This window comes from Carettochelys insculpta, chromosome 22 (genome assembly GCF_033958435.1).
Source record: "Carettochelys insculpta isolate YL-2023 chromosome 22, ASM3395843v1, whole genome shotgun sequence".
Taxonomy (NCBI): Eukaryota; Metazoa; Chordata; order Testudines; family Carettochelyidae; genus Carettochelys; species Carettochelys insculpta.
This window is the reverse complement of record NC_134158.1, coordinates 7759212-7781106: the sequence shown is the minus strand read 5'-3', so window position 1 is coordinate 7781106 and position 21895 is coordinate 7759212. Positions and strand designations below refer to the sequence as shown.

At 54.9% G+C, this 21895-nt stretch overlaps 1 pseudogene; it reads left to right on the top strand.

Moving 5' to 3' along the window:
- Positions 1-98: 98 nt before the first annotated feature.
- On the top strand, positions 99-21739 carry LOC142024974 (butyrophilin subfamily 1 member A1-like; annotated as a pseudogene).
- Positions 21740-21895: the final 156 nt, after the last annotated feature.

Below are 21895 nucleotides of genomic sequence, written 5' to 3'. Positions count from 1 at the left end.
AACCGAATCCAGGGAATGAAATCCTCACATCCCCCATTCATCACAGCCAGCTGCTGCACCTCTGATTTTGTTTGTTCCTTCTGTGCCCAGACCCAGCAATGACGTCGGGCCGGGTTCCTTCCTTCTCCCATGTCTCCGCAGTGGTCTCCGCTCTGCCCAGCCACCTCGCTCTCTGCCTCGCTCTGCAGGTTCTCAGGCTGGCATCAGGTAGGAGCTCCGGCTTCCTCGCCGCGTTTGGTGCCTGTTCTCACACAGAGCCCGGCTGCCCTGCAGCTCCTGGCCTGTACAGAGAGATGTAACCACATCACCCATGGTCACCCCCCAGCACGCTCACAGCTCAGCACACACTCCGAATGTGCCTCCTTATAACGCTCTCTGGTGGCCTCTGGGGAAATCTCCCATTGAGGCCTGGATTTCTCCCCTGGATTTGGTGTCTCCACTTCCCTTATGGCCCTAGTTTAGTCTACACTAAGCTCCTCTCTGCCCATTCCTGCAGGTGTGAAAGCTTCTCCTGTCCCCTGCACTCCCCCTGCCACCTGGCGCAGCCACTGGCCAAACTCTTCACTGACACAGACCTACGCTTGCTGGGGTACCGGCTGCCCTTCCAGTGCATTGAGTCAGTAGCACTCAATGTGCCAAAAGCCAGGAGATGCGGGGTAAAAGCAGACATCAGCAGAACCTTACATCCGTGCACTCCCTCCCACTCCCCCGCAGCCGGCACTAGCCACTGGGAATTACAGGAGGGTGCTGCATTCATTGCAATGGCTGGTGGACACATTAGCAGCTGGTCGAGTGTGACTGTGCTGCGGTAAGAGGTGGATCTGAGCCCCTCACTTGTGTGCTAGAAGAAGTGCAGGATCCGGCCGCCCCTATTTCAGCACCTTTCCCTGCCTGTGTATTTTGCTCCAGTGCAATGGGGACAATGGGGCTGTGTTGTGAAGCGTTTGCAGTGTGCAGCTGCTGACGGGGCCGGTGTGAGAAATCAGACGCAATTCACGTCCCAGCATCTGGACAATTCCATGGTGCCGTCAGTGACGGCAGATGTGACAGAAACCTGCGGAGTCTGATTCCTCCTCCGCCCCCTGCCCCACCGTCGCTCACAACATGTCGTCTCTGCTCCCCCGCAACAGTCCAGCTCCCCCGACGCCTTCCCTAACCACGAAGCCGTGAGTTAGCGCTGCGGAACCCTTTCATACGGAGGAAGTGGCCCTGTCCCAGCGCTGCACACGCTGTCGTGCTGTAAATGGCAGCGTAGGCACAATGGCACGAGCAGCCTCCCTGAATACGTACCCAGGTCCTGGGCAGGACGGTACCCGGGGAGTTAGCCCATCCCCTGCTCACACTGCCACAGCTGCACTTTCTCAGGCTAGCTCGGTCACAGCTCGTGGGGGCACGTCCTCCCCAGGCTGGAATTACACCTCCCGCTTCATCTCAAATCTCCCGCTGTTTCATGAGTTTCTTAAAGCCGCAGCTCCTGGAGGCCTGTGATTAGGTGAGAATCTCAGTGTTGGCTCTAAAGGAAGTGTCTGTCCCTTGTGGTTGCAGTTAAATGCTTAGAAATGGGACACAAGTTAACCCTAATGGTTCAGAAATCAAAAGGCAAAAAACAACCCCAATTTTAATTTAAGAAAACCTCTGTGTTTTTAACCCCATCTCACGATTTGGGTGCTGGGCCTGACTCCTATTTTTTTTAATACTCCAGAGTTGGCATTACAGCACCTTGTTGAACTTTACTTACATTCCCGTCCGTCTTGGTTCCACTGAATTTTCTTTTTCCACTGACTCATTTCACAGCACAGTTCACAGTGATTGGACCTGACCATCCAGTCGTTGCCTCTCTAGGCAGGGAAGCCGTCCTGTCCTGCCACCTCTCCCCCAGGATGAGTGCGGAGACCATGACAGTGGGATGGGTCAGAGAACGGGACTCTGCAGTTGTGCACCTGTACCGGGATGGGCAGGATCAGTACAAAGAGCAGGCGCTGGAATATCACAGGAGAACTGAGCTCTGGAAAGACAACATCACCAGTGGGAGTGTGTCCCTGAGAATACGCAACATACAACCCTCCGATGATGGCCAGTACCTGTGTTATTTTCAGTCCAGTGGCTCTTCTCAAGAGGCTTTGTTGGCTATATGGGTGGCAGGTCAGTGACTTGTTCCGATACTTTGATATCTACAACAGGATAATAAGTGGCTTGGGGGGTTGAAGTTGACACAGAGTTCATAGTGAGATGACAGTGGATTTTTTCCCATTGTAATGGGGCAGTAGCTCTGCTCTGGTTAATGTTTATTCTAGTTCACCATTTAACAGCTGGTTTTCCTTAGGGTTCTAAATCCAGAAACAGACTTAGAGTGTGTTGAAAATCACTGAGAGTCTGGGACAGGGTTAGTGGGTTAAACTTGAGGGGATTAGAGCAAAGAATTAGCAAGATACACAAACACCCCTAAAACATCAGGCGATTATAGCTACTCTGGGAGCCTTCTGCTGACATCCCGGTCTTCCTCATTCCATGAGGAAGAAGGGACATGTCGGCAGAGAAGGTTTTCCTAATATTTGGCCCCATGCGGATGGGCTAAACGTCAGGGAAGCCTCTCCCGACAGAACTGTCAGCAGGACAAATGCAAATGCATGGTGTAATTTGTATATCTTTTGCTGACAATTCTCAGCAATCTATGCATAGCCTATGGGTTTGGAAATGGCTTATGCTGATTTATATCAAGAAGGAAACGACTTAAAGATAAGAGTGTCCACACAGGGATTTGCTGTTGTTTAACTCGACTGGAGGAAGTTTGCACACAGAAAACCGTGACATGAAAATGAAATTTACTTTATGTCAAAAAAGAATCTGTCTGGACTAACTGGCCGACTACACCCATGGAGTCTTATTCAATTGTTAGTTTAACAGGACAGGACAAGATTATAATGAAGCTTTTGGCTCATTACTGGGCACTGTAGGATTATCTCAAGTTCATTTCCTTCTTCTGTAGATCTGGGCTCTGATCCTGCCATCTCTATGGAGGGACATGAGGATGGAGGGATACAGGTGGTGTGTCGATCATCTGGATGGTACCCTGAACCCAGGGTCCTGTGGAGAGACAGCCAGGGGCAGCCTCTACCATCAGCCTCTGAAAAAATATCCCAAGCAGCTGGTGGCCTGTTTCGAACAGAGGCTGCCATTGTTATAACAGAGAAGTCCAATCAGGAAGTGTCCTGCAGTATCGAGAACCCCCGTCTCAACCAGGAGAGAGAGTCAGCGATTTCCATAGCAGGTCAGTGCCCGTCTGTGGCGCACATAGATAGACTGAGACTCTACAGACGTGGGAAAGAGGATTTATCAGTGTGTCTCCTGGTCATTGGCCTGAACCTACAAGGTGCTGAGCAATTTTCTGGAAACTCCTGAGCAACCTCAGATCTCTTGGGCTATGCCTAACAATGCAGGCAGACACCGCCAGTGTCTCATGCCAGTTGATGCAGGCTAAATAGCTCAGGTAAGGGGTGTTAAATTGTCATGTTGTAGACACTGGGGCTTGAGCAGAGCTAGAGAAGTTATTATTCCCCTCTGTTTGGCACTGGTGAGGCCACATCTGTAGGATTGCACCCAGTTCTGAGCTCCCCCAATGTTAAAAAAAGAGGTGGGTGCATTGGACAGAGTCCAGCAGAGGGCAATGAAAATGATTCAGGGGCTGGAACACAAGACCTATGAGGAGAGGCTGAGGGGTTTGGATTCATTTAGTTTACAGAAGAGAAGAGTGAGGGGCGATTTGATAGTAGCCTCCAACTCCCCACATCCCCCGCTTCTCCTAAACCCTCATTCTCTGAACCCCCACACCCTCATCCCCCTGCTCTGAGCCACCCACCCCCAGGCCCCTACCCTTATTCCAGAACCTCTAACTCCCTTCTTCCCCCCCATACACTTTAACCCTCTGGCCTGAGGACCTCACACTCTGTCCCACACTTAAATTTCTTACAGGGACTGTCAAATCACACACCCCAAACTCCTGCCCGGAGCACTCTCTCCCCGCAACATGCCATATGACAGGCCCTGTGAGAAATGGGTTACTTCCACCCCTGCCAAATACTAGGTGCAATTAAAACGACACAGACTTATTTAAACACTCCTTAATACACTGAGAAGCTGGGGTAAAATGATAAACGTTAGCTAAGCAGTAATGCTCAGAAAGTGAGCAGTGAGAGGACAGGAGAGGGGGCCCAACGTCAGACCTTGCATGCCCCACCCGAGAACTTGCACCTCTGGTCCTTGGTGTGGTGAGGGGAAGGGGATTTCCTGTTCTCAGTGAGAGCTGCTGGGTGCTGAGGGCTTTTGCAAGTCACCTTTCCTTAACAGCAGCAGAGAGCCTTGATTATGGTCTGAGCGTTGCTGCTTAGATTACATGTGATAACACCACAAATAAAAGGGGAGGCCCAAAATAGGCAGAAACAAACCCTTACCTGCAGACATCTTAAATTCTAGAATAAGAAGATATTTTTATCTATCAAATAACTTGGTTAGTACTGAGTAACTATTTCATCACTATAATAGTAAAAAGTGAAAGCACTGTTTATCTGAGGTCTCATAGTGCTACAATACCGGTTAGTCTCTGATGGAGAGTTACGAACAAAACATAAATACTCTTCCTGAAAGGCTGCAGCATGACACTGCTCTATTTCTAAAAATCCAGAACTCTAACGTGTCACAGACAAATAGAGAGAGAGACAAAGCAGGCTGCTCCCAAAGCCGGAGGGGCAGAACCAAACCCAACCTGTTTTAAGATGGCTTTTCATAGACTGACTACAGAGGACCCAGATGGATGATGCCTACAGAGCCTTTTAGCCTGTAAATGGTACCAGGAATTCATCCCCTCCAGGATTTCAAGTGTTAGCTTGTAATTGGACAGTTTTCAGTACACCGCACTAATCACATGACAAGGATTGTTGTAGTGTCCTGTTGTAATTCCCAGGGGCAGATTAAAGGCTCCCAGGCATGAGGGGCCCCAAGGCTCCATGACTGCATTTTGTTCAAACAATTCACCGTAATGGAACAAAAGAAATGTGTCATATCAGTCTTTTCTTCAAATTAATTCAACTGCGATCGCATTACTCATGAGGCACAATAATAAGTATGAATAGATTTCAATATATTGGTGGTGGGGGCTTGTGACTGTGTTGTCCCAGGACCCCCCATTTTTAATCCGCTCCAGTCATGCGGTGTGTGTTTGCTCCCAAGTCACTGGCACTTTCCCTTGCAGGGCGGTTTTTCCCACGGGTCAATCCCTGGAAGGTGGCTCTGGCTGTGATCCTGTCTCTCCTGGCTGTCCTCACCCCGCTGGCCGGTTACTGGTTCTGGAGGCAGCAGAAAGTGGAAGGTGATGTGATGAGCGGGGTGGGTGAGAGACAGACAGATTTAAAAACAAAGCCCAGAGCAGAGCTACAAAGATTCAGGGGCTTTGATTCAATGTTCAGAGCAGCTTTCAGGCCATGGGGGCTGCGCTGAGGGTGAAGGGAGAGCTGAAGAAATTATAATCATGATTGAATCAAGAATTGCCAAGTGGTTTCAACCCCTCAGATCCTCAGGGATCCCAATTGCAAGCGAGTTAGAACTGTGCCATGGGGGATCGGCCCTGCTCAGTTTGAAACAGCTGAGTGGGGCTCGGGGAGCCGGCATGGAGCACCGACATTTGCACCTTGGCTGCAGGAAAAACCTGAAATCAAAGCAGGAGAAGAGAGGGGCTTGTTAGGGATCAGTTCTGCCCCCAGCCTGTGCCTGTGAGCAGGAGCTTTGGAGGCACAGCAGTGGCTGTGCGAATGGAAAGTTAAGCACTTAGCTACACTTAAGCCAGGTCTATGCTGTCAAGTTACTGGACAGTAAATCAGCCCCCAGCACACTAACTTTCTCGGTGTCCCCATGGGCTATATTTACACAGCAGAGCTATTTTGGGATAATGACATAGTAATTCTGCATCTAGGAAATGTTCCCGGTATTTTAAAATATCTTTCGAAAACCGGTGTGTGCTATTTCAGCGTCCCTCTACCCTTGACAGTGGGAGGGGCAAGGGATGCCTTGAAATGGTGCCATAGTCTGAAATTTGGCCGTAAGTAGACAATGGTGAATGCTGAAATAGCCTATTTCAAAACTGACTCAAATTAGATCTACAATCTGTGCAGTACAAATTGCATAACTTATTTTGAGTTCGGGGCCCGGGAGGAGACAGCCTTAGCGCACACCACCTTCACAGGCAGTACACTCTTGATGGTCAGGTTCAGCCTGTGCCCAGAAGTGGCTATCAGACATGACACTTGGTCCACTGCCTGCTGTGTTGGTAACCCAGGGCTGACATGCCAAGGGGAGGAGCTCCCAATGGGAGAGCTGGTCTCAGAGGTGATGTCTGCAGGGGCCCATCCATACGTCCCTCCCTGGCTCACACTGACCTGGGCACCCAGCTGAAGAAAGGTCTCTCCACCCAGTTCTTAGCTGGGGCTCCCCCATCCACCAGGCCCTTGGGGAGCTGTTCCCATGTGTCACTAGGACCAGGGGACAGGTACCTGCCACAAGGCCAGGAGCTGGCCGAGAATGGAGCCTGGCAGGTCCTCTCCCTTTCCCAGCCCAGGTCAATGCCCCATTCCCCAGGCAGGAGCTGTGGTGTAGGGGATTAAGGGGGCTGGGACTGGCCAGGGGATGGGCACAGAGGGTGCAGCCAAGGAGCCTTCTTCCTCCCCAGCTTCCCCCACTAAGAACAAACAGTGTGACAGGTCCCAGGCAGCAGCGACACTGAGTGCGGGGATGTTGAGACAGATCCGTGTGTCCTGTTTGTCAGTCTGTCTGCGGCACAGCCAGAGTTACCGCACAGTTACATCAATGGCAGGAACTGGCCTTAAACCTGACCTCTCGCCCTTTCCCCCTCCAGAGACCCTGCGATCTGAAATGGAGAGCGAGACAGGTCAGTGGCTGGGCCCATCACAACACCTGGCAGGAGATGTGACTGACTTAAACCCTGGTCCTCCCAGCGGAGCAGGGTCATGGACAAGTCTCCTCCACTTCCCTCTGTCTCTGGACAAAACTTCTAGCTGACCCCAGGAGTTTCCCCAGCTGTCGCCCTTTAGTCTCGGTAGATCTCCACGTTGTCCGAGGTCGTCGTCTTTTGCTTTTCCTTACGGGTGCCACTTGGGAGCTCAGCAGACTGAGCCAGATGGCGGTTTTGTGAGAGGGAACTGGGAGGAGAGTTCTCCCCATGAATGCAGCAGGGAGACATCTTGCCAGCCATTATTAATTATCATTAGAACAATTTGCCAAAGGTCGTGGGTGGTGGGTGGCGCCTCACTTTGGGGTCGCTAGCCTCAGCTCTGCTCTTCCGCCAGCAACCCACCCCATAACCAGAGCCCTGAGACCCCTCACTCCGGGCCGAGCCCCAGCTGCCTCGGCCTGAGGATCACTGGGCTGGTCCCACCTGCAGGGAGCTGCCCAGACCACCTGCAGCTGCGCTGTGCCTGCCCTGCCCAGATGCCCGGGGGAAAATCTCTCTGAGGTCTGGTCGAGTTCGCTGTGTCCTGGGCAGGTTCTGAGGTGGCTCAGGAGGCAGAATGTGATGCTCAGCTTCCTGGGTTCCTCAGTAACCTGCAGTGCAGGCAGAGCAGTGATTGGCCCGGGAAGCTGAACAGCACGTGCCGTCCCCTCAGCTGAAACAGGATCTGCAAAGGGTGTATCAGAAACTTCCCCCAAGAACACCACACCCATGAGTCCGGTGCCACGGCAGTGACGGGGAGGCTGAGCCTCCCCCAGCCTATTGTACCCACCGCCCATGCCGAGGGCCACGGTGGGTGCTCTAGTAGTGGGAGTTTATAAATCAAGGCTGGATGCTTTCCTAAGGCCGCGTTTACACTTGCAAGTTGTTTCGGAAAATCCGGCCCTTTTTCGAAAGACCACGTTGAGCGTCCACACACAACGTGCGCTCTTTGGGTATGAAATTGAAAGCATGTGGCCCTTCTTCTGGAAGCCGTCTTCTGCTCCCCGGTCAGGAAGAACGCCGCCTTTGGAAGTTTCTTCTGGAAAAAAGCTTGTGTAGACACTCCCCAGGCCCTTTTCTGGGAAGAGTGCTCCAAATGGCACCAGACTTTTCAGTTCCTGTTCTGTTCGTTCAGGAGAGCGGGGGCTGAGTGGATGCTCTCTATCGAAAGAGCAGATCCATTTCTTTTTTTTAAATCTGCTTTTGTGTGTGTGGTCACAACCTTTTGAAAGACGTTTTTCTAGACGAGATCGTCCAGAAGATCTTCTTTCAAAACATTGCTGCAGTGTGGATGTGGCCCAAATAACCTGCTCTAGGGTTTCCTGTGGGGCAGCCCACGGGCTTGTGTCACACAGGGAGGGGTCAGACAGGGTGATCATAAAGGTGCTGCCCAACTTTGGAACCCAGGAACCAATGACTCACCTCTTGTTCTTTTCCCTCTCTAGAGACCCTGCTGTCCGAACGGGACAGAGAGAAAGGTCAGTGTCTGGCCCTGTTACACTGATGACATTAACATTGTCCCCGCAAATACAACTGGGTGAAGTCTCACCTCTCTCTCTTTTCTCCCTGTAGAGGCTCTGGAATTGGCCATGGAGACACAGAAAGGTCAGTGGCTGGGGCCAGTGGAACAGGTTGAGGATTTCATGTCATGTCAGCTCAGTTTAGCAAACTTAACTAAAAGTCCCAGTTAATGCCAGCAGAGTCACTGTTTTACACCCAGAGCTCAGTTTCAGCAGGGCTGGTCACAGCCTGTTTGATGAGCCATGGAGCACATCTCCATCTCCACACCAGACTCCAAGCAGTGAGCTCAGGGGCCATCACACTGATGGGCTGTGAAGGGGAAGAGACCATTTAATTAACCCCACAGGAATTACAGAATGCACTGCCCCAGCTCAGTCAGTCTGACTGCCAGACATGGTAGTATATCCACAGTGCAACAGGTGTGTTGTGAACAAGACACGAGACGTCATTCTTCTGCTCTACTCTGCGCTGGTTAGGCCTCAGGGGGAGTATTGTGTCCAGTTCTGGGTACTGCAATTCAAGAAAGATGTAGAGAAATTAGAGAGGGTCCAGAAAAGAGCGACAAGAATGATTAAAGGTCTAGAGAATGTGACCTGTAAAGAAAGGCTGAAAGAATTGGGCTTGTTTAGTTTGGAAAAGAGAAGATTGAGGGGGGACATGATAGCGGTTTTCAGGTATCTAAAAGGATGTCATAAGGAGGAGGAAGAAAACTTGTTCTTTTTGGCCTCTGAGGATAGAACAAGAGGCAATGGGCTTAAACTGCAGCAAGGGAGGTTTAGGTTGGACATTAGGAAAAAGGTCCTAACTGTCAGGGTGGTCAAACACTGGAATAAATTGCCTGGGGAGGTTGTGGAATCTCCATCTCTGGAGATATTTAAGAACAGGTTAGATAAATGTCTATCAGGGATGCTCTAGACAGTACTTGGTCCTGCCATGAGGGCAGGGGCTGGAGTCAATGACCTCTTGAGGTCCCTTCCAGTCCTAGTGTTCTATGGTTCTATGTTCAGACTTCTTTTAAATTTAATCATATTGCCCAAATTTAAATCACTTGATTTGGGGATAATTATAAGATCCCTGTCATGTGCTTTACCCTTAAATCACAAGTACTTTGTCTCCACCTTTCCCTGCACTAATAATAGAGTCATGGACTTGTACAACCATAAGGGACCCTGAGAGGTCGCCTTGTCCAGTCCCCTGCATTCATGGCAGAACTAAGCATTATCTGCACCTCCCTGGCAGGCGCTCATCTAACTCGCTCTTAGAAATCTCCAAGGAGGGCAATTCCAAACCCTTCCCCCCCCCCGGCGTTTAGCTCAGAATCACAGTACAGCCCCGATCTACCAAGAGCCTTCGGCACCTGAACTCCTGCCCCAACCCTGTTTTAGGCACCAGGATCCACAGCCCCCACTTGGCTGACACCAACCCCTGTAGGCACCTAAACTCCCTCAGAACGTAAATCTCCACAAAAAGGTTCTCGCAGTGTCTCACTTATGGCTCTGGGCGGACAAGCGCACTGCAGCCGCTCTCTGGTGGTGTAAGCACCGACCTCCCAACTGTGCCGCAGGTGACACAAGAATTGTGTGAAGGAGCACCATTCTCGCCCATGGAAACACACTCAGGGGCTGGGGGGAGGTCACACTCACGGGCTGGAGGAGCTGGGAAGAGTCATGCTCAGGTGCTGGGGGGGTCACACTCAGGGGCTGGGACAGCTGGGGAGAGTCACACTCGGGCTGTGAGGAGAAGCAAACAAAAAATGAAAACTGACAAATCATCTACATAGAACAGAAGGGGGCAAAAGAGGGGAAGGGGCAAAAATTACTTACTGCAAGAGTCTGTTAAGCGGCTTGTCTGGGATGACTACAAATCTCAAAGGTGGAGAAGCTCTTTGTAATGCGTAATTGTTTCTCTATGGATAGAGACAGCTGCTGATTGTGGCAGTGTTAAGGAATTGCAAATGGCTCCTTTAAGAGCCATGCAGCTCTGAGCTGCTGTCAACCCAAAACAAATCAAACTGCAACCCATATTAGGGTCCCGACCCATAGGTTGGTAATCCCTGCTCAAAATGTACTGGGATGCAAATAATAATGTGCAGTGGGGGTGGGAGACTGGCTGTGGGCTCTGGTGATAGGGCACAGAATGGGGCTGAAAGGGGTGTGTGTCTGTGTGTCTGTGCAGAAATGCGGGAGGAAGAGGGGCAGGTTGTTGGGGGGGGTGCAGGGACCCATACAGGCAGACAGAGAGGAGTGGATGTGTAGCCAGGAAGCCCCCTCTCTGCTCCAGGTGTTCCTGCCCCGTGTTGAAGGTTTATACCATTGTCAATATATCGGCTGGGGCAGGACAGCTTAGGTCCCTTCGCCCGTGACAAGGCAGCTCCTGTGCTGGGCTCTGCTTAGTGTCCTACGGCCAAATCCTTCACACCAGCCCTGTCCCCAGGGGCAGACTGTGCTGTTAGCGCGGCTGTTGTGCATCATGTTCTGAGACTCCACATTAACTCACAATGTCTGTTACTTTCCAGCGGAATATGAGGCTGCCAAAGGTAAGGGCACTTTTACAGGGTTTGGTTCTGCTTTGAGTGGGAAAGGAACATTCCGAGCTGGGTGTGCAAAGACGTGTCAGTGTGAAACATTCTGTGTTACCGAGAGAGGGGAAGTACATGACCAGGGGAAAAGTGGATGGAAAACGCTGGTATTGAAATATGAATCCTGAGAGTTTTGTTGTTCACATTCACCCTGGGAAACACCCTGAGAAAGCAAAGACGTCGCTCACCGACACTGAGACACCCTGTCACAAGAACAGTAATTATTTTATAGCAATAGGGCCTTGCCCTGTGAGCTCCCCATGGACGTTCTCCAGCACCGTAGGTTTCCTTGGAGCAGGGCCATGGGTCTGATGGCACAGAAGCCGGCAGGAGTTGCATGCGCTGAGCACCCCTTGGGCTCCCCCTGTGCCATCCAGAGGATGGGGATGCTTAGGAAGGAAGAGTCCTTTGAGCTGCAGGCCCAGGATCTCTGCTGGGTCAGGGTCTGCTCAGGGTGGGGTGGGGGCAGGGCAGGGGCCAGTTATGGCTCCCTGGTTCTCAGGCTGCCCAGGGGCTGCTCTAATTTGCTCCAGCTCCCTGAAGTCCCTGAGACCTGGAGATGCTCTCTGCTCTTCCACAGCCCAGCTCCTCCCAGCCCTGACACTCCCCTGCACCAGGACTGGGGGGCAGCTGTCACAGGAGCCAGCTCCACTGCTGTAGCCCAGCTGGGCTCTCCCGAGGCCAGGGGAAGTCTCTCATGCCCAGGGTCTGGCTCCTGCCAGCCTGCGTCATCCCTGTCCCAGTGACTCGAGCAGGAGAGGAAACTTGTTCCTTTATCCCTAAGGCCCCATTTTACTCCCCGAACACCATGAGCGACCCCCACAGGTGCAGCCCCATTGATCCCTGTCGGGAGGGTTTCCAGCATCAGACACAAGCAAGTTGTAACTAGCTGTCAGGAGCCCAACCCTGGTGTCTGTTCTCAGGGAGAATTTCTACTGCAGCCAACATAACGTGGGGTTAGAACAGGGCACATCAGTCACTGAGATTTTGCCCAATTCACTCACGGATGTTCTTTCTCCCCCTTTCTCCCCTCTCATTCCCACGGACCCTGCAGCAAAACTGGGTAAGCTCCGTTTCTGGTTCCTGTCCTTTGTGTCGCAGTGTGTGTCCTGGTGAGTCTAAATCGCATAAATTCTCATGTCTGATCATTTCAGGACTGAGCAGAGCCCAAGGATACGCAGGTAACTATCACTGCTACTACCTCAGTCACACGGAGGAAACCCTTTCACACCTACAGAGAGCTAATTAATACATTTACCACGGCCACAAACACCACCTCAGCAGGGGAGACGGGGATGCTACAGAAGGCCCATCTGCACATCCGTTTACTTACTCCATGCTCTGCAAAACCACCAAATCCGTTCACTGCTGTTCCTGCCAGGGGTCAGGGTGAGGAGGAGGAGGAGGAGGAGGCAGTGAAGAGGAGAGAAAGGCAGGGCAAGGGGAGATGCTCCTTCTGGGTCAGTTCAGACCCCTACCTGCTCATTACCCCCTTCCAGGAGCATCTTACAGATAAGCGGGGAGCTACTCCCCGTAAAGGGCCAGGCCCCATTACCTGCCTTCCCTCATCCCCCAAAGCTGACCTGTACCCGGGGGCAGGCTTGACCTGGGCTAACACTGGGGTCTGGGCTGCACCCAGGGGCATTTCCTGCTGTGGTGCCGCAAGGCCCCGGCCACAGTTTTTATTCAGATCACTGAACTGTGAGAAAAGAAAGAGACCAGGAGTTGTGGCCCCCACAGTCTCATGTAGCTCAGGTGATGGGTGAAATCCCCTTCAGCAGGGCCTAGTTCAGACCAGGAGTGATACATGGGGGACATGGAAGTCATGTGGCCCCCAACAATGGGAGGGAGGAACAAGGGGCCAGCAGCCAGTGAGCAGAACTCTCCCATCCAATGGCCGGTTCATCCAGCTGCCCCAGGCCCCCTACTTTGGGGGGGGCCCAGAGGGTCCAGTGAGTATTGGGGGCCTGGGGACAGCAATAGGGCCCTCCCAGTCACTGGCAGCAGCAGGAAGCAGAGTGACGTGGCCCCAGCCCGCTCTGCTCCCAGCCCCAGCTTCCTTCCGAGCTAGACACACACCAGGTGTGTCCAGCACAACAAGGTCCTTTCCTGCTCTGCCAGGTCTGGCTGAGGTGTGTCACGCACAGCGCCCCCTAGTGCCTGAGCAGTAACATACAGCTTGGCCTCCATGACAAGGGGAAACTGGCATCAGGCTGCCCCAGGCCCCCCACAGAGCTGCCCCCCAGGGCCGCGACAGCCCCTCTGGAGTCCAGGTTGTCTTTGGCTCCAGCAGTTCCTTGTTAGCGTCCCTGCTACTGAGCACGTCACTGTGTCCTGCAGCCCTCAGGGAGTGAGCTCTGCGATGGCCGTGTGGGGCCAGCAGCTGGGAACGCCTTCTGCCCTCCCCTTTGCCTGCTGACGGGCTCAGTGTCACCCCAGCTCTGGCTGGGGCTTGGTGCTGCTCCTGCGGGTCTCTGGGGGGAGCATCCCCGGCATCGTCCTTTTCCATTACAGCTTCCTCTTGGGCGCGTGTTTTCGTGTCACTCACGCGGTGGCTTTTTCCTTCAGCAGACAAACTTCCCCCTCAGAGAGCCCATCTTCCCCGATGGGCTGTGCTCTGCACCCGCCTCCGCGCTCTCCTCGTCTCCACTGGCTGGCGTCACTCACGGCCCAGCTGCTCTGCCTTCTGGAGATCCTGTGCTGTCTCCCTGCGGCGTAATTTCATCTCTTCCCACAAGGCCCCCGGGCTCTCCCGCTTCATGGGTATCTCCCAGACAGGCTTCGTTCCACATTGACCTTCTGCTGCTTCTGAAGCGTAGTCGGCTCCTTCTGCAACTACCAACGCGGCTGTTCCCTGGCCACCTTTCCGCACTGAGAAGGGCCAACTCCTGCTCCTGCTCTCGCCGGGTGGGGCTGAGATCCCACTCAGCTCGGGCAGCTCCTGTAGCGCCTGCAGGGTCTCAGCCTCGGGGACTGGGGGTGCTCAGCTGCGTAAGAGCTTGTCCCTTGCCCCCCTCAGCTGCAGCAGCCATGTCTCTAGTTCTTCCCAGGCCATTTGCAGATGGGTTCACTGACTCGCTGCAGCAGACACAGCCAGTAAGACTGCCGGCCTCGTAGGCAACTTCTCTGAGCTTTTGCCTGTAGACATCTAGCCAGTGCCATCCTTAGGGGGGGCTGGGCCCAGGACAACTGCCACCCTGCCCCTGGCCCTGCCCCACCCCCAATCCACCCCTACCCTAAACCCCACCCCTGCCCTGCATCTTCCTGCCCCCCACTCCATCTCCCCGCCAAGCGAGTTGACTTGGGGGATTACCCGGGGGGCCTGGCCCCAGCAGTAGAGGTTGGGTCCACTCATACTCACCAGTGGTGGCAGTAAGTGGTAAGCCCTGGCCACAGCCCGGCGCACCCCAACTCTGGTTCCCAGACATATCTCTCAGGGAGCGCAGCACCTTGGGCCAGGTGGTGAGGTCGCGTGGCCAAGGTGGGGGATATGGCAGATTGGTGCCAGCTGAGGGGGGACATTTCCCAGGGCTCCTGACACTGCTGTGAGTGGGGTGCCATGGCCAGCCTCACTGCTGGTACCAGGCCACCTTAGTAATCCCACCAGCTGCCCTGGGACTAGTGGGGCCCTCACAGCGCAGGGCCTGGGGCAGCCACCCAGAGCCGTCCTATGGCTGGGAGACCTCTGCATCCAGCCCTTCAGTGACTGGCCAGCTTGTTCCTATGAACAGCTGCCGGGAACAGCTGCAGCATCGCTCCCCTCCCTGCCTGAGTGCAGCCTCTGACAATTTATTGCCGGGCTCTCTCTTTCACCGCACACACCACAGCCCTCAGCCAGCGCCACTCCCCCTCCCGAGCCATCAACTCCAATCCCAGGAGCTGTTCCTGTTCTGCTCATTCCCCCTGAAATCCCTGAACAGCCACTGTGAGAGGACAGGACCCTGGAGCAGATGGACCACTGGTCTGACCCAATATGGCCATTTTTGCTTAAAAATTAAATGATAAAAAGGGTCAGTCCAGAAACTTCCCAAGAAACCTCTCAAGGCCGTGACGTTATGAACAAAGACCTTGGCAAATGAAGCATTTTAAATGTCGTGGCCGAGTGGGAAATGTTTTTGTAGCAGTTTCCCAGACACAGACCCATTGTCCAACACACACACGTTCTGGCCACTGTTGGTTGTTGTGTTACTATTCACTCTACTGCTCCGTCCCCAGTGGCCCGGCACCGTCTCCTGCTGCAGCCGCCAGCCCCTGTGACCTCAGCCAGTCTCTCCAGGTCCCACAAAGCTCTCAGTCATTACAGCTGTGAAGGGGAGACCTGCTAGTGCCGGCCAGGCTGTCTGCCACGGACACACTGTCCTGCAGCCGCTCTTAACACCCACACCTGCTGATCCTCCCTTGGTGAGGAGTACAGGGTTGACTGTGACCCCTGAGAGCTCAGTTTTGCACATCCAAACTAGATGCAGGAAATCAAAGCTTAAGCGGGTCAATCTGCTGTGGTGATGTAGATGTAGCCTCAGATACATCACGAACTGCCAATAGTGAGAGACTCTCCAGAGAGCTGCAGATCTTTTGTCCTCGACTCTTGGAACAGGAATAAGCCTGGCTCAATGGGTGGGCGAGGGGCATATAGAACTGCTTAATACTGCTGGAGCAAACCAGGTAACGCATTCCAGTGCTTCAGCACCCTCCTGGGTCCTCCCAGCCAGGATCTTGCCAAGCTGGGACTTAAAAACCTCCAGGGATAGAGATTCCATCTCCTCAGTAGGTAACACATTCCAGTGCTTCACCACCCTCCTGGGGAAAGAGTTTTTCCTAATATCCAACCTACTCCTCTCCTTCTGTAACTTCAGACCACTGCTTCTTGTTCTGCCATCTGTCACCACTGAGAACAGCCTCTCTGATATCCTCTGTAGAGCCCTCCTTTAGGAAGTTGAAGGCTGCTATCAAATCATCCCTCTTCTCTTCTGCAAACTAAATAAGCCCAAATCCCTCAGCCTCCCCGCATAGGTCTTCACTAGGACATTATCATCATCATCATCATCATCATCAATAACTGTGAGCTCAGTGCCCATTGGTGTCTGATGCCTCTCTCACTATTTCCTTCCATCTTTCCCTGTCCAGTGCAGAGTGACTTCGTTCCTGTAGACTAGCTCTGCACCAATCTACTACATCATATATCCATTCTCTGTGGGGGTCTGCCTCTCCTATTCCAACCACCCATTATGACCAATACGAGGGTCTTGACTTTCTGTTTCTGGTTCATTCTGCAAATAGGCCCCAATAGTTGTAGCTTCCGTTTTATAACCTTCTGCAGCAGGTTCTCTTTCGGCTGTATCTTCCTATATTGGTGACCTTCTGCATCCCTCCGAGTCTCAGAATCTTTCTATGACAACTCCTTTCAAACGCCAATATTCCTCTCTTCGAATCTTTCGTTATCACCCATGTCTCACATCTGTACAACATGCTGCTGAATACACACATTTTCCAGACGCTCTGCTTTGTTCCTAAGCTAATCCTTTGCGTTTCCAGATCTTATCCATCGCCTTCAAACTCACTCTTGCTTTCGCTATTCCAGTCACTATTTCCTCCTTACAGTCTAGATCATACGTTATGTTGCTCCCCAGATATGTGAACTTCTCTACATTTTCTAGTTCAATACCATCGACGCTGATCTTCCTTCCTATTTCCTTATCTGCAAATACCATTGGTTTTGTTTTATCGATGATCACAATCAGTCTGTACCACTTCTCTTCTTCGTTTAGTACCTGCACTGTTTTCGCTAGCTTCTCCTCGTCTTCCTCAATAACTGTATCATCCGCAAACCTCAAGTTATTAATTGTTTTCCCATGCACAGACATCCCTTCTACCTCTTCCTTGATCTTGCCTGTCGCTCTCTCCAGGTGTGCGATGAAGATACTTGGTGATATGGGATCTCCTTGTCTCATACCTCTACTTGTTTTAAACCAACTTCCCAACTCCCCACATGTTCTCACCGCTGCCTCCGCATCGTCATTGATATCCCTCAACAGCTCTATCAGTCTGCTCTCCACTTCGTATCACTCCAACACCGCCCAAGTCACTTTCTGATCTACACTGTCAAATGCCATGTGAAAATCAACAAAGCAAGTGTATACGTTCTTGTTCTTTCATCGAGCTTTCTCCATTATTCACTAGCACATGGCACCCTGTAATACGACAGGGTGCTGTGCACAGCTAGATAAATCAATCCAGGTGGCCTTTGCTTAAAATCTGGGCCACTTACAGCCCAGGCTTAACTCCTGAGGGCTGAAGAACAAAGAAAATACCTGCCAGGGCCCATCTTACAGCTTTACATATGTGGAGGGAAAATTCCATTCTTCTCCACAGGCCTTGGCCCACCACCTGACCAGGTGGGTCACTGTGCTGAGTTCCCATTTGTTACAGCCCCAGTAGGAAAACCCCAAACCCACACAACAGGTGCTGGCCATCTGGGCCTTTGCTCAGTCTATTGTCCTGGCTGGGGTGGAGCCCCACCTCCCTTTGTGAACCTCAGCACTGAAACATTTCTCACACAGCTACAGAGCTAGAAGTCTGTAACTCTACATACGTATGTGATGCAGACACACATGTAGCATACGCAGATTCAGGGCGTCATCAGCTTTCACTTGACACCTCACATGGCCTCCACAGAAAAATGTATGTGGCCGATAGCCACACAAGGCATATAAAGATGTAAATATAAATATAAATGATTCCCAGACCCAGTATAAAAGTCCACCCACGTGACACACTCACCCCTCCTGCTGCAGGGGTGCAGCTCAGTGGGGGTGACCAGGGCTCCCTTTGCAGTGGCAGAGGTGCCGGGGCTCAGCCTGGCCGGCCCCAGCACAGATTAGCACTGAGGGATCCCCTCACTCAGGCCGGCTCAGTTCAGCTCTGCTGCCTGTTACTCACAGCACAAGAGATGACATTTCCTGACCCCCATCAGTACCGCAGTGATGTGTAACCCGGCACCAGCCAGACTGGCTCCCTGGCAGCACAGCTCCGTCTGCTGGGTCCCAGCAGGGCAGGAGGGTTCCTGGACGTCCAGTCTGGGCCTGGCGCCTCCCCCAGGCCGGGCTCCTCAGGAGCGGTGAGGGGAGAGCTCCCTCCCCCCTGCTCACCCCCATCGTCTGCCAGGGGCAGGTCGGCCGATGCACCGACCCAACCGCCCGACACTGGCACAGACACCAGCCGGGTGAGAGCCCCTCTGGGTCCCCCGTCTCCCCCGTCTGCGTCCCCAGCACAAGGGTTTTCTCCTGCTCTGTGACAGGGTCTGACCCAGCCAATTTCCATTCACGTTTCCAGCCCGCCACTGAACAGGCAGCGCTGCCTGGGGCTGGGGGTGAGGGGAGTCGGGGGTGCGGGGTGTATAACCCCATTGGGGGGGGCCTAAAGAAATCCCTGTGGCAACCTGCCTCTCCCTTCACTGCCCTTCCCCCCTCCCCAATTACCTGCCCCCTTCTCTCCCCTTCACCCGTCCCCAATCACCAACCCCGCCTTCTCATATACCTCCCATTCACCCTTCACCCCTCATCACCTGCCCCTCCCCTCTCCACCTTCACCTCTCCCCATCACTTGCCCCTCCCCTCTCGCCTTCACCCCTCCCCATCACCTGCTCCGCCCCCTCTCCTTCACCCCTCCCCATCACCTGCCCCCCTCCCCCTTCAGCCTTTCCCTTCACCTGCCCCTTCCCTCTCCTTCACCCCTCCCCATCACCTACCCCTCCCCTCTCCCCTTCACCCCTCCCCTTCACCTACCCCTCCCCTCTCCACCTTCACCACTCCTTTCACCTGCCCCTCCCCTCTGCCCTTCACCCTCTCTCTTCACCTGCCCCCCTCCACCTTCACCCCTCCCCATCACCTGCCCCTCCCCTCTCCACCTTCAGCCCTCCCTTCACCTGCCCCTCCCATCTCCCCTTCACCACTTCCCATCACCTGCCCCTCCCCTCTCCCTTTCACCTTCCCCCTTCATCTGCACCTCTCCTCTCCCCTTCACCCCCCTTCACCTGTGCCTCCCCTCTCCTCTTCACCCCTCCCCTCCACCTGCCCCTCCCCTCTCCACCTTCACCACTCCCCATCACCTGCCCCTCCCTGCTCCCCATCACCTGCCCCTTTCCTCTGCCCTTCACCTGCCCCCACTTCACCCTCCCTCATCACCTGCCCTCCCCTCTCCACATTCACCCCTCCCTTCATGTGCACCTCCCCTCTGCCCTTCACCCTCCCTCTTCACCTGCCCTCCCCTCTCCACATTCACCTCTCCCCATCACCTTCCCCTCCCCTCTCCACCTTCACCCCTCTTCTTCATCTGCCCATCCCATCTCCACCTTCACCCCTCCCCTTCACCTGCCCCTCCCCTCTCCACCTTCACCCGTCTCCATCACCCGCCCCCTTCTCCTCTTCACCCTCCCCATCACCTGCCCCTCCCCCTCCCTTTCACCCCTCCTCTTCACCTGCCCCTCCCCTCTCCACCTTCACCCCTCCCCATCACCTGCCCCCCTTCTCCTCTTCACCCTCCCCATCACCTGCCCCTCCCCTCTCCCTTTCACCCCACCCCTTCACCTGCCCCTCCTCTCTCCCCTGCACCCCTCCCCATCACCTGCCCCCCACCTTCACTCCTCCCCATCACCTGCCCCTCCCTTTCACCCCACCCCTTCACCTGCCCCTCCTCTCTCCCCTGCACCCCTCCCCATCACCTGCCCCCCACCTTCACACCTCCACATCACCTGCCCCTCCCCTCTCCTCTCCAACTGTCAGCCGGCCCCTGCCCCTCCCCCGCTCTCTCTGCCCTCCCCCTCAGTGTCTCCTCTCAGGCAGAGGGGCCCTGACCCCCCTCAGACAACACCCCCAGAGTGGTCACTGGGGCGCAGGTTCATTTCCCTCCGACCCCAGGGACCAGCCCCTGCCCCCGCACTGACTCTGTGACTCTCCCCAGTGGACGTGACTCTGGATCCAGACACAGCAAATCCCCGGCTCGTCCTGTCTGAGGATCGGAAACGTGTGACAGACGGAGGCACCTGCCAGGATCTGCCCCGCAACCCCGAGAGATTTGTTATTTATCCCTGTGTGCTGGGCGCGGAGCGGCTCACAGGCGGGAGGAGTTACTGGGAGGTGGAGGTGGGAGACAAGACTAGGTGGGAGCTGGGGGTGTGCAGGGAATCTGTGCGCAGGGAGGAGGAGGGGCTCACACTCACCCCTGGGAACGGCTACTGGGTCGTGGAGCTCTGGTACGGGAGATACTCGGCCCTCACCTCCCCCGCGACCCCCATCCCCGTGAGCGCCGGGCCCGGCCGGGTGGGGATTTTCCTGCACTACGAGGCGGGCGAGGTCTCATTTTACAATGTGACCGACAGGTCCCATCTCTTCACTTTCACCGACACCTTCTCCGGGCCCCTCCGCCCTTATTTCTGTCCCGGCCTCAACACTGGGGGGACAAACGCGGCTCCCCTGACAATCTGCCCCGGCCCAGCGCAGCCGCAGGGAATCTCTGTCCCCGACAGGGACCCTGCGGCACAGACTGGCCCCTCCCAGCGCTGACACACCCCAGCCCGGCTCCCATGGGGACGTCTAAGGGCATCACCCCCCTACCCCCACCCCCGTCAGTGCCCAGGCGTGTGCGCTGTGGGGGGAGGGAGTCAGGGGAGCAGCTGCAGGGCTGTGGGGGGCAGGGCAGTGCGGGAAATGTGTTAATTGTTCCCCCCACCCCCAGCTCCACTTCCAGCTCCCTGGGTGTGACTCAAAGGCAGGTCAGTAAAGGGCAGAGCCTGACGCTCACACCCCCACCCCTCCCGCACCCCAACCTCCTGCCTCAGGTCACCAGCTGCACCCCACACACCAGCCCCTCTGCAGCCCCCCTCCCCTCGGTCATAACTCCCTGCCGCACCCCGCGCCCCTCCCCCACACCAGCATCCTCTCCTGCACCCAGCCGCCCTCCTGGGCCTGCACCCCAATCCCTGAGCCAGGTCACCACCAGACCCCTCTGTACCTCCTCTCCCGGCCCCACCGTGTGAGAGGCCCCAGGAGGAAGAGCCTGTGAGATAAAGGGTGGCGGGAGAGGAGCCCAGGGAGGGGGGAGAGGCCCAGGGAGGGGCCTGGGTACGTGGCACATGTCCTGCTCTGGGGGAGTCTCTGCCTGCGGAGGGGGGAGAAGCGGCCCCAGGGGCAGCGCTGGGCAGGTGAGAGCACCGGGGCCCTGCTGTGCGTACGGCCCCTCTGCGCTGCAGCCTCAGCTGGGTGTGTATGCGGGGGGCTGGGGAAGGGGCTCAGCAGCTGGGCCAGCCGGGGGGGTACGAGCCCAGCCCCAGGGTGTGTGACCAGGGGCCCAGCCGGGCCGTGCAGAACCCACTGGCTCTTCCCGTGGGTTTGCCCCTCCCGTGCGCGGTGACAAAGGGCCCCAGCGCCGGGCGAGGCGGGTGGGAAATACCGACACACACTGAGTGCCTGGTGCTGCCCCTGGGACTCGCCCAGCCCCCAGCCCAGGGGCAGCAGACGGCGCCGGGCGGGGGAGTCGCTCCTGTCCCAATTCCTGCCCTGCGACATCTCCCTGTGACGTCCGGGGGGGACAAAACTGAGCAATTGTTCTACTCCAGCAGTGCCAGGTGCATCCCCAGCGCTCTTCTCATTCCCACTTCACTGGGTTTTACACGCACCCGCCAGGCACATCTTGTAAACGGGCTCATCGACATTGCTGGTTTGCTCCAAACCCCAGGGCCGTTTGCCTGGGCTGTGCAGCGCCACCAGCCAATTTCCGCGGCATCACTGGCGGGTGTTACATCCTGT